General features: G+C 37.7%; 1 protein-coding gene across 1 annotated transcript in view; it reads right to left on the reverse strand.

The window, feature by feature from the left end:
- Positions 1–4,868: 4,868 nt before the first annotated feature.
- The window catches only part of LOC592151 (2-oxoisovalerate dehydrogenase subunit beta, mitochondrial), a 39,982-nt gene continuing 32,607 nt past the window's right edge, over positions 4,869–12,243 (reverse strand). The window contains exon 11 of the mRNA XM_030995361.1: positions 4,869–6,311. The gene's annotated coding sequence lies outside the window, so the exon portion shown is untranslated. The remainder of the gene's footprint in view (positions 6,312–12,243) is intronic.

Genomic DNA, 12,243 nt, shown 5'->3' on the forward strand with positions numbered 1-12,243 from the left:
CGGAAATAGGCTGACCCCCCCCCCCCCCCCCCCCCCCCCCCCCCCCCCCCCCCACCTCCGACAAGTAGCCACAGACAACTACCCCTGTCAGGAAAGAAAAACATTCCCAATACTGTCCAAAAATGGTTAATCACATCGCCTCCCCCACACTTCTTGATAAAATGCTATCCCTATCCTATTAAAATTGTTACCATTAAAAAAACGAACTCATTATGTATTAGGGTCATTCGTAAGCCTAAATAGTTGTCATAATAACAAAAAAACCCATAATATAGTGATTAGAGTCATTCGTAACCCTGATATATAATTTCCATTACAAAAACAACCTTTGTACACCTGTCAAAATCATGATTATGTAATCATGAACCTACTCCATGATGTAATCATCGGGATCCTTCAAATGACATGGAAACAGTCAGGTAACTTCCACTCCATTTCATTTCAGACATTAGTAGCTATATGGTAAAACAACAACAACAGAAGAACATTATGATGCATTGAACTCGATTAAATTTCAGACTTTTAAATTTTTCACCCGCGAAATTAATGGAGGTAAAACAGCTTTAAAAATCAACTCTAAAGGAATTGAAGGCAGCACTTTATCCTCAAGATTACTGAACCAACTAAGAAGATTGAATATTTTCTTGGGGGAAAAAGAATCGGTGGTACACATTGACGTAGCAAGGGGTATCAAGGGGGCAATGCCATCCCCGTTCATAAACTTCATTCGCTAAAAAAAAAAAAAAAAAAGAAGGGGGGGGGGGGCGGTATTTGTGTGTGGACCTATATGTGACTGTGACGTTGTATCCCATTGAAAACCATGATGTCAAGGTTTTACCCAGTGTCGACATACTAGAATGTGCGGGGCTATTTCTTTTGTTGGAAAATTTCGGATAACCTGCCAGTCACTAATTTGGTCCCCTTCTTCTTTCCTTCTTCTATTGTACGGACATTCATTCCATCGATGGTGTCTGTTCGTACTGCTGCTCAACAGCGGGTTTTAAAAAGGGCTACATGTGTTATACTAAGCTGTGTGCACGTAAAAATGCCAGGTCAAACTATGGTCAAACAAAGCCCCTCCCTTTATAATGTTCTAGCGCCGTCCTTGGTAACATACAGATCATGTTCAACCATTCAAGATCGCATCACTGGTATATTTCAGGGGCGCAAAAAACACAGCGCCCCTCCCTCACCGGCATTATCTATAAGCATGATAAGTATACACCGAAAGCAAAAATGTGCCCCTTATTGTGTTTTTAAAAACACCCTTCTCTTTAGCACTAAAAAGGGCATCTGAAAATGTAATGAATCCTTTCTTCTTTTGACAACTTTCGGAATTGCCCCCCCCCCCTTCAAAAACTTCCTGGATCGGCCTCTGGATAGGATGGTGGAAGGGTCTTAAGGTCTACCACATAGGTCAGACTGGTAACATGATCTCAAGCGATGTATCATCTATACTAACATCGGGTTTCATCCAAGACAGACTACTACAGACAGGTCAGACTGGTAATATAATCAATCTCAGTGGTGTAGCTTTGGGGAACACGGGGGACGTGCCCCCTAATCTGCTGAAAATGAAATGAAATCATGAAAGAGAAAATGAGAGAAAAGGTTTACGGGGAAAGGGAACAAAAATGTCTACGCCCACTCCCACGCTATGCCATTGATTCGTATTTCACCCACCGATTAAGTCCGTGCCCCCGCAGATGTGACCCGCCCCTCATTATGATACCGGTGCCCCCATCAATGTCTGGAACCCTGCTATACTAGTAATTGATACCATTATACCACCCATCTACTCCGTCCTCGGGTGGACTATTCGTAACTCTCGAGGTAGAAAGTTAAAACAAATTAATGCTGTACACCAAATTAACATTCTTAGTTCGAACAGGGACTGTCCCTGGTTCGAATTAAACGCTTGCCCTTCTAAGGAGTTTATATTGAAATCTTAACAATGCGATTCCTTTCCTAGAGTAATAAATGTTTGTCATGTCAGTGGTACGCAGCTACCGGAGTGTACGTGTCCCTCTCAAAGGGGCGGATCCAGCGGAGGCGAGGGAGGGGCCCAATTCGTGAGAAAATATTAGCGGCGACTCAGCCAGCAGGCCGAATAAGCAGGGGGGGGGGGGGGGGGGGGGGGAGTGGATTTTTAAATTTAGCTCAACGGGGGTCGGAGGTGGATTTTTTTTCTTACTAGGGAGGGGCCTGGCTCCCTCCGTCTTGGATCCGTCCCTGCCCTGTCCCCCTTCATCCTAATGGAGAAGGGGGGGGGGGGGTCGCTCTACAGATTAAAGTAGACTTTCGAAAAATCAACATAACTTGTCATCAGGCAATTTCAACAGCCGTGCTATCGCCTGTACTGAAATGTGTGAACATTATTACAAGATATAACCCGAGAACGATGTCTATTGGAATCCCATTGATACACCTCGGTGCTTTACTTTGGTACAGTTTACAATTCAGTGAATAGCAGTGCGTGGGACATTCCATGAAGCATATTATATGAGATCTTGTTCAGCAAAAAAAAAAACAAAAATAAGGGAAAAATGAGCTCCATACGACCAATGATGAAATAAATAACTGAAACACAAGTTTTTAGCTTGCCTTTTCAAGGTCAGGTTACAGAAACAACAGTACACTAAGAAAATATACACATGTCCAGTAAAATGTTGTCAAATTCATTGATGAATTTGAATTAAAAAAAACACATTTTGAATATTTGAAAGCCATTCATACTATAAACAGATTTTATAAAACAATTTTTCTATGAACAAACTCATTTAGGCCTTCAAAAACATATGTCACTCTACATATGGCAAATTCGCAGATAAAGAATTTTCAATTAATCTCTGTTAATAAATATAAAAGTCAGGGCTTGTAAAATTTCATTCTACTTCGGACCGAGCCTTGTTGCTTTTATTATTCTTCCTTCTTGCACAAAATGTATATAGTTCAGTTTTCTGCATCGAAAGACATATCGGAGGCCCCCAAATATCTACCTAATCAGATGGATTCATACAATGTACAGAAAGTACAGGATTTTTAGAATCTATACACACGTCTTCCATTTAATTTCTCCCATTATTTCTCATTCTGGGGCGTTTTAACTAGTAATTCTTGACAAAGTTCAAATGTCACATGAACTCTCCTTTTTGCCTAAGTAGAGCAGTACCAGTTTTATTTATTTTGTAAGCTTCTTGACTTGAGGTAGCACATTTTTATCAAATAATGATGCCTTCTGAAAAATATCATATTTTACAAGCAATAAATATCAAGCAATAACAATATAAAATGATAAATGCACAAACAAAGGAAACCGGAAAAGGCAATAATTTGTATTCATCATAATTTATTCCTAAATAACTAGAAATACAAGGTAAACAATATATCCATTGTTCTGGCTTAGAGCAAGGAAATAGCTTTATTCTAAATGAAGAAAGCACTTCCCAATTGCTTTGGTGTTTTCCTTTTATTTCCTGATTCTTTGACTGACTTAAGGCATAAATAGTCAGTTTTTACTGAATTGCCTTAAAACATAATCTAACAACAACAACAACAAATGATAGACTTAACCTCTTTAATACCACTTGAAAAGTCCTCATAAAAGTTCAGCGATTCAAGTTTAATCGTTGATATCTCACGTTACTTTAATGTTTATCATATTGTTGTTGGTGTCATTGAAAAGCCTGTTTATTTCAAGGACTGTGTAATACACCTGAATAAGGGTTTAAGTAAAGAGAAATGTTGCAAAATGCATTGTTAATCCTTCACAACACAATTCCTGAATAACTTACTATTGACAAGAACAAAATCAAACAAAAAAACACCATGATGTGAATGAAGATATTTCTTTATTATGAACCATTCCAAAAAAAAAACATGCCTTAAAGTTCAACATGTCTTGAAAGAAAGTGCACCGTATAATATCATTTAAACATGTACAAGTATGCCTTGCTTATCAGCAAAAAAATCTCAAATATAAATTCTAGGAAATGCTTGATTTTGTCATATGCACAATCTTTACACACCAGATATCCCAAATTATATCAACTCTCATATTTGCAGCATGTTAACATCCTCAATTCCCAATTTCCTACGTCATAACACACTTGTACAAACCGAACCTTGAATCCAAACGTAAATACATACCATTAAACTGAACCAGTGTGATGTCCCTGTATGTAAATTGACATAAATCAGTATGCAGGTCTAGTGTAAACATATAACCCTTTCAATTTCTGTCATCCATAGGCAAATATGCTTCGATTGCAGATGCATCATTCCGATAAGTTGACAATAGTCCTCATTTTTTTGTTTGTGTTTATCTTTCAGCCCATTTTTCAGCCCATCTTTCAACTCCATTCCACTTAAATGCTTGACTGCTTCTTCACATTCATTTCTACTGAATACAACCAGCAATAATAATGATCGTATTTTGTGTACATATCAAAAAATATATTTGGATATATCCAACTCAATATTTGATAGACATAGCGCAAGTGCTAGACATAAACTCTGTATTTTCACTTCCACATATAAATATACATATTGTTAAAAAGCGATTTTCTTAGTGTGAGAGTACAACCAAAAAAAAAAGCATTTTAAAAGACCTTGATACCAAAGGGGTCGGATCTTGGATCTTGGATTCATTTTCTCCTAAATACCCTGAAGAAGAATTTGACTGGAGGTGGATGTACTGGGCTAGCTAATTAAAATCCAGGGTCCATATTCATAAATCCTTCATGAGCTAGTTGTCAATTGATTACCAAGGCTATATAGTACATAGCTAGTTGACAACTACCGGTAGGCGTAGAAAGGTTTTATGAATATGAGCCCAGAACCCTGTTTAAAAATAACAGTTTTCTATAACAACTATCATGGATCTATGACCAAACTGCTCATAGCCAATCATATGTGAGGATATCAGTTGTTTATCACTGTAATTTTTGTGCGTTGTTTAATTCATTTGTAACAATTTTCATGAACAGGCCCCAGACTAGTCCAGAATCTGGCCTATTTAAATCTCCACCACAGTGACCACACAACGCAATATGCGACCTTTCTCCTACTTACTTGCTACCAGCCGGCGATGGCTTGATTCATTGTTAAATTAGGCCAAACTTGCAGGACTTGTACAGGTACACACAGCTCCCCCCCCCCCCCCCACACCCCCACACACAAATACAAATGTAAGAATCTGCCAAGATGCCCAACATATCAAAATGTCAATACGGTATTGGTACATATAGACCCTCACTATTTGTTTTGGACCCCTGCCATAAGTCTTGCCACTATCAACATCGTGGTTCACCAAATGTTATCAATTTGAAGAGCACTTACATACATGCATGTGGTGTAAATGACAAAATAATTGATATTGTATATATTACATATTCACATGTCATCAAACTAGATGTTCTCCACAAAACAGTGTGACAGATTGCCTTTTATTATTCTACATGATAATGACAACCCTGTATCTATAGGTTAAAGAGCTTGTTATAGGAGCATCTGTCTTTAAAATGAGCTATCGTCACTAACGACCTATCATCACTAACGACCCTTTGAATAAAGTTACTGGACCATCACAGGCTTCATCAATCTCAATCATGTTCTTAAATGAATTAGGAAAAGTGATAGACTCTTTAATATTACCCTGCTCTAAAGAACTTTCGGTCCAGATCATAGAAGATGAGAAGAATAAATTAATCTCACTCATGTTTCTACATAAATCAGGGAAATGATAGTCCCTTGACTATTCCCCTCTACTACTTCTACTACCTGGTATACAATTTGCGGGGGGGGGGGGGGGGGGGTGGGAGTTGGCAAACAAACACAAATTTGAGCCCACTTTTTTCTAGTATATATCGCATGACAGGTTGGGTTTTATATTGTGTCTTGGATCAACCAATGTGCATTTACAAGTTGGTTTCTATAAAAAAAAAAAAAATATATGGTATCTTAAAGATTACAAGAAAACATAACAACACACCAATACTAGACTGAAAAATATGTCTGCTGGGAGGAGTTTAAAAAAAAAGTTTTGTCTTTTGAAACTCCTCCATGGAATTCAGGGAAGCCAGATGTAGTCCCAGACGAAATAGACTGATTTTTTGGTCTACACCTATACATGATCCATTAAAGGTTTTTCCACCATCAGGTCCTTGAAACTTCCCCAGGAGTATGTTCACATATGTCTTCACACGCACAGAGAATACAAAGACAATATATCTTATTACAGTCAGCAGAAATAGAATGGACGAGATCCATTCACAGGGTTAACAGCGATGGCAGGAACCGACATCTCTGATCTGCATAAAAGAAAAAGAAAAAGAAAATACAGCAATGAGATGATAATTGCGAAAAGTCGTCTTACTAGAAAAAAAAAAAAAATTTAAGATTTATATAGCGCTGGTATACAAGTACAGTTTCTAAGCGCTTTACAAAACAAATGAAATGAAAAGTACGGATAAACTAAATCGGCCTCGAAGACCGAGAGCCCACAGGATCTACAGCTCATGAGTTCAGGCCGAGAGACTAAAAGAAATATATTATATTAATGACAGTTAGCAGAAATAGATTGAATTAAATACATTCACTGGATGAACAGTGATAACAGGAACAGACATCTTTGATCAGGACTTTAAAAAAAGAAAAAGATTGAAAAATAGAAGAAAGAAAGAGAGAGACAGAAAGAGAGGGAAACAAAGAAAGCTAAACATTTTGAGAAAATGTCAACTCATTTCAAATACCGGTAGTAATTATAATGAACATTTGTAATGTACCATGTCTGTCTTAAATTACACTCCTGGCACATATTTGGGTTGAGTACAAGGTTCTTTAATTGTTGACAAGGTACCTGCAGGAAATCACCAGTTTGATAACATTCTCAGAATATTGTGAAATAGAAAGTGTAAAGGGAAATCCCCTGGTAAACATTTGAAAGAAACCAATCATACGATCTTCTTCCTGTGCCACCTGAAGAAAAAAAAGGGAGGGGCTGACGGCTAACTCACTAAAACTCTCTGGAGGTGTATTCAATGCAAATCTTTCTGAGTTATCAATATTTTCTCATGCCTGGCCTGCTGTATTAGGCCATGGTAATATGGATATGCTTCAGCACCAGGTGTTCCACGGTCTGTTTCGAAGGTTATCCATTAACAGAATTTCAGCCCTGGACCCCTAACCCTAACCCTAAATCTACCCTAAAAATCTATTGCAACCCTAACCCTAGTCCACTGCCTGGACTGTTTCTGTGTCGAGCGCCCATTCAGCTGAGAGAAAGAAAAAAAAACTTCTGGGGGTCGCGCAATCTGTGTGGGATGCGTGTAAGGGAGAAGGACATAGATGATTGAAGAATAGAAAATATATATAAAATAGACGGAATCTGGACTACCCTAACCTTAACCCTATACCTTTGATGAAATAGAGCCAGAAGCAATAATCACCAGAGCAAATATGGTTTGGTTTGACCATTTGTTTTACCCGACTGCTAGGAAAGTATGTGTATGCTTGTAAGTAAGCAACAAGGGGACATACAGCTGTAAGTTCTCTCAGAGGGAATTCGGTAATGAAGATTAATGCCTCACCAAAGGGCACTAGCGCATTGACTTGGTTTAGAATCTGGGACCACCTGGTTAGGAGACCACTGCTCTACCACTGAGCCATCGTGCCTCCTTTATATTTGTTCACCATGCAGGCATAACATATAAGTATGATAATACCCCTAATGACGCAAATCCACTCACTCACATCAAACGTTTGTTATAAAGTCTACAGGCATGCTGTTAAAAAATACTGCGATAACAATGGAAAAACAGAGCTGAACTTTGTTCTGTAAATAGAACACTTGTTATTTCAATAAAAGAAACTATCATAATATTTGTTCTAACAGCATGATTTGATAAGTCTATACAATGAGACCCCATGCATATGCATATTGGTACAAGACTTGGCAACTCCCAAAAGCCTTGCCTTGATTGTATTATTGCGATTTATCACGCAATGCAATTTCATGTCGACCCACCGTATATAAATCCATATTTTTGATCTTAACAATTGTGCAAGTTACTTTACAAGAAAGGAGAGACTATTGTTTTGAGTATTTGATAGTCATTGAGCTGGAAGCCCGACTGCTGAGAACATAGCATTTTCCCAGAATCTCGGGTGAATTACGACCATAAATAAATGTGAAGTATAAAACTAAGTATTTCAAGGGAATAAAAGTTCCTTTCCCTTTTAAAAAGAATGTTATCTCTAGCTACGTCAATATTGAATATCCAGTAGTATTATTTACATTTTTCATTCAAGTTACTTTGGAGACACTTGTACAACAAAATAGTATCCTGATCTTGTGGTTAATTGCTTGTTTTCTTTAATAACAATACAGCTTTTTTCTTTGTACATCTAGTACAATTTCCATGTGTTATTTTTACTTTACTTTATTTGCCTTAAAATATCTAGAAATATACTCCACTCTCTAGGGTTCATTAAAAAGTGCTTGCACTATTTCAAACTTTATAGGAGGAAATTGAAGTATCTGCATACGGTAGCTTAAAATATAAGAAAAAATAGTACAAGTATAGTAAAAGTATAGAAATATACAAATTTGCAATCTAATTTTATTTTTTATAAATTTACTCAACCCACCCCCCCCCCCACATAAAAAATAAGAGAAACATCAAATTGAAATGAAAAAGTGACAAAGAAATAGCCACAATCAAACAATGCATGGAACCGTATGCTACTTCTAACAAGTAACATGCACATTATACATGCAACCTGTTCAAATTATTACACAATATAGATATTTTGTTAGGTGTATTCACAATCATGATAATTATGAAATATTCACAGAAAAGGTACATGATTCTGAATGTCAATGGATTAAAATAAATACAAGAATCTGAAGCTTAAAAGGGATTGCGTATCTTAACTATCTTTGCCTCAGACTCTAAAAAAAAATCCTAGATTTAGCTCATGCTGCAATTAATAATTTTAAACCTTTAGGTCAGTCAGGAGTCCCAAGACTTTTACAAGCCGTTCACCCATCTGATTATCAAGATATTTATGATTGGAATTAGAAGATTTAAAAACCTTTTTCCCAACGATTTGTTAACAATATACTATATTGGGAAAAATGAGTATGGTAAAACCGGACACTCAAAGATTTTTACTTTTTTGAGGCACTTCTTGATCATTTTGAAGCGCTTTTTTTTTGCGGGGGGGGGGGGGGGGGGGGGCTTCAATATTACACCATATCACAGGCACTGATAACCAAAGGGCCATGCATCTCAGATTTGTAAAACTGGAAACATTGTTAAGCAATGCTTATCAAGCTGGGCAGCATTCCATAAAACCGTCAAAAGTACAATTTTGCAGACAAATTTAACACATGTTTCAATGGGATGTCAGTGAACTTGTACATGTATATGTTTGACAGTTTCATGAAATGGTGCCCTGGTCTAAATCTAATTATGAAGAGGTTGGTATACATGGGCCACAGTCACCCTCCAATTAACTTCTGAATATATATATATATATATATATATACATTGTATCGCTAATGTGCAATCTTCATGTGTGCTTGAAAATTGAAATGAAATCTTTTTTTAAGAGAAGGTCAGTAATGGTATTTTGACCTGCTTACATTGAAAACTATGAGTTGAGCATCACAAGTAGGGGATATAGAGTGACTTAATTAGGGGCTGGATAAAGAGATATATGTGTTATGGTTCTGTGAGCAACTGGTTATATCTAAAAACCATCTCTGGTCAGATGGAACCAAAAGATGACCATGTTCATACAATCTAGTTTCTCCTCGTCTTCTTCCTTTTCCTTCCTCCTCCTCCTCTTCTTCCTTTTTCTTCCTCCTCCTTCTCTTCTTTTCCTTCCTCCTCCTCATCTTCCTTTTCCTTCCACCTCCTCTTCTTCCTTTTCCTTCCTCCTCCTCCTTTCCCCCTCCTCCTCCTTTCCCCCTCCTCCTTTACCCCCTCCTCCTCCTCCTCCTTCCTCCTTTACCCCCCCCCTCCTCCTCTCTTTCTCCTCCTCCTCCTCCTCTCCTCCTCCTCCTGTCTTTTCAACTCTTCTTCTTCAATTGATAGCATAAACTTGAAGAAAACATTTTATAACCCAGGGTCAGTTTTGCGGTAGGACTGAGCTTTTACTGGAAGCACCAGGAACCACCTGTGCAGAGGTATGCATGCCCTATTGAGAGTGCTCACCAGTGTGAAAATTCATTTCCTATTTGTGGGAGCTCTTTTAGGATTTGGTGTTGTATACAGACATGTGATTTTCTCACATTATATTTAAGTATTTTATTTTTTTATTTTTATAGATTACCAGAGCTAATTGGCTCACCGCTTCCATGCATTTCTTCATTTGTTGACTGCTCTCAAGATTAATTCTTACACTACTACATCAGGGATGCCAGTTAGAATTGATCAGAGGGCCTGAAAATCACCTAGAATGAGCTATTTTGTACACAAAAAAGCCTAAACTATGGTCTGAAAATACCTTGCCAGGGCCTGAATTCAGGCTATTGCCTGGAAACTTGCATCCCTGACATGTATATCTCATCATATGCAGGTTGTAGGCTACATTGCCTAACTTTTTCAACATCCACTTGACTTAAGTAGACAGTGACTAAAGACACCAAGTGGCAACTTATCAAAATTGAGCACAATTTTAACATAATTTTTCAACATTCATCAATCTAAGCTGACGTCAAACCGCAAGAGGATTGGAACCAGGCAGTGTGTGGATGCAGCGAGCAATTTGATTCCTATCTGGCTGTCGTCACAGTTACGATGAGAGCTAGTGGAGTGCAGTGGTATGAAGCCATCACTTCATCCAGATCGGCCCGCATCATAACACCATCTGGTCCTGGCCTGTTTGACAGCTTGTTCGGATCACATACAAAAAACGTATTAAGAAACATTGTATAAAGAAACGTCATATAAAGTAACGTCGCATAAAGTAACGTTGTATAAAGAATCATCATATAATGAAAGGAGCAAAACAATGTTGTAAAAAGAAACTGATATTGACGAGGTCAGTTGACACGACAGCTGGCCAATCATTAGTGCGTGCTCACGATAAGCCCTGCCCACTTGTACGATTTTCATACCCTACAACATTGAGACTAGAGCAGGACCTCGATTCTATATAGATTTTTCATTTGAAATTACGCTCGAACATACGTTTTTCTATAGGATGTTTCTTGATACAACATTCAGACTCGGACAAATTTCGTACAAGACTCGTATTGCTGCTATACGATGAATGCTGGAAGTCTGAACGCAAGGTGATACGGATGACATCCGGCAAGCAGATATCTACATTAACCCACAGTAGTTCAACCTCACCTTTAATGACGTTTTTGCAATATGTTTTGATTCTGCATGCAATGAATTACACATACCGGTATGACGAGAAAGAGTTCCAAAGATAGACAAACTTGAGTCCCTATTGGTGAATTCATTAATTTGGCAATATGAAATGCAATTTATAATCTACTTCATGTACAAATAGGCAATTATTTTGAAATACTTTTAGTTTTAATTCAATTGAAAATTAACTAAGTATACATGAACATCGTATGAGTCTTAAAAGGATGTATGAGTGAAAGAAAAAGAAAACGGTGCCAATTTGAGGATCTAATTCATTGAAACTTTTAGAAGATTCTTATTCTCCACAGGCTTAAAGGTCACCCCAAACCCTGGCCTCTTTACATATTTTCCAATGTCATCCATGATGAGGAAGATGAATCATGTCAGAGGAAAGACTATGTCAAGAGACCATGACCCATATTCATAAAAAAGCAGGCTTTTAAAGTTTAACCTGGTTAATGCTTGCAGTATGTTATTGGTAGAATTTTACTGATGCATGGAGGAAAAAGTTTATTGACATTTGGAGTCTGCAACCACCATCTATCATTAGCAATGTTCGCACAGCACTGTGATAAATTTGAACGTTAAGTCAGTGAAACCTCCAAGTTTAAACAACCCACTAGAAACGGCATGGGTTTAAAATGACATCGACACAATGAGTGCTTGAAGTTTATTACTACAAGCCCAGCAAGCAGTCATTATAACTCCAAGCTGGATAAACCGAGTGAGAATCCCATGTTGCTCAAAATTTGCATGTTTACCATATTCACTCAAGGCTTAAATCTTTCAGAATGCTGTAGAGGTGTTGTGGTCTAGGGGTTAAGTCACTGGACTGTAGATCACAAGGAACGGG

Source organism: Strongylocentrotus purpuratus, unplaced genomic scaffold (assembly GCF_000002235.5).
Source record: "Strongylocentrotus purpuratus isolate Spur 01 unplaced genomic scaffold, Spur_5.0 spur5_scaffold_21, whole genome shotgun sequence".
NCBI lineage: Eukaryota > Metazoa > Echinodermata > Echinoidea > Camarodonta > Strongylocentrotidae > Strongylocentrotus > Strongylocentrotus purpuratus.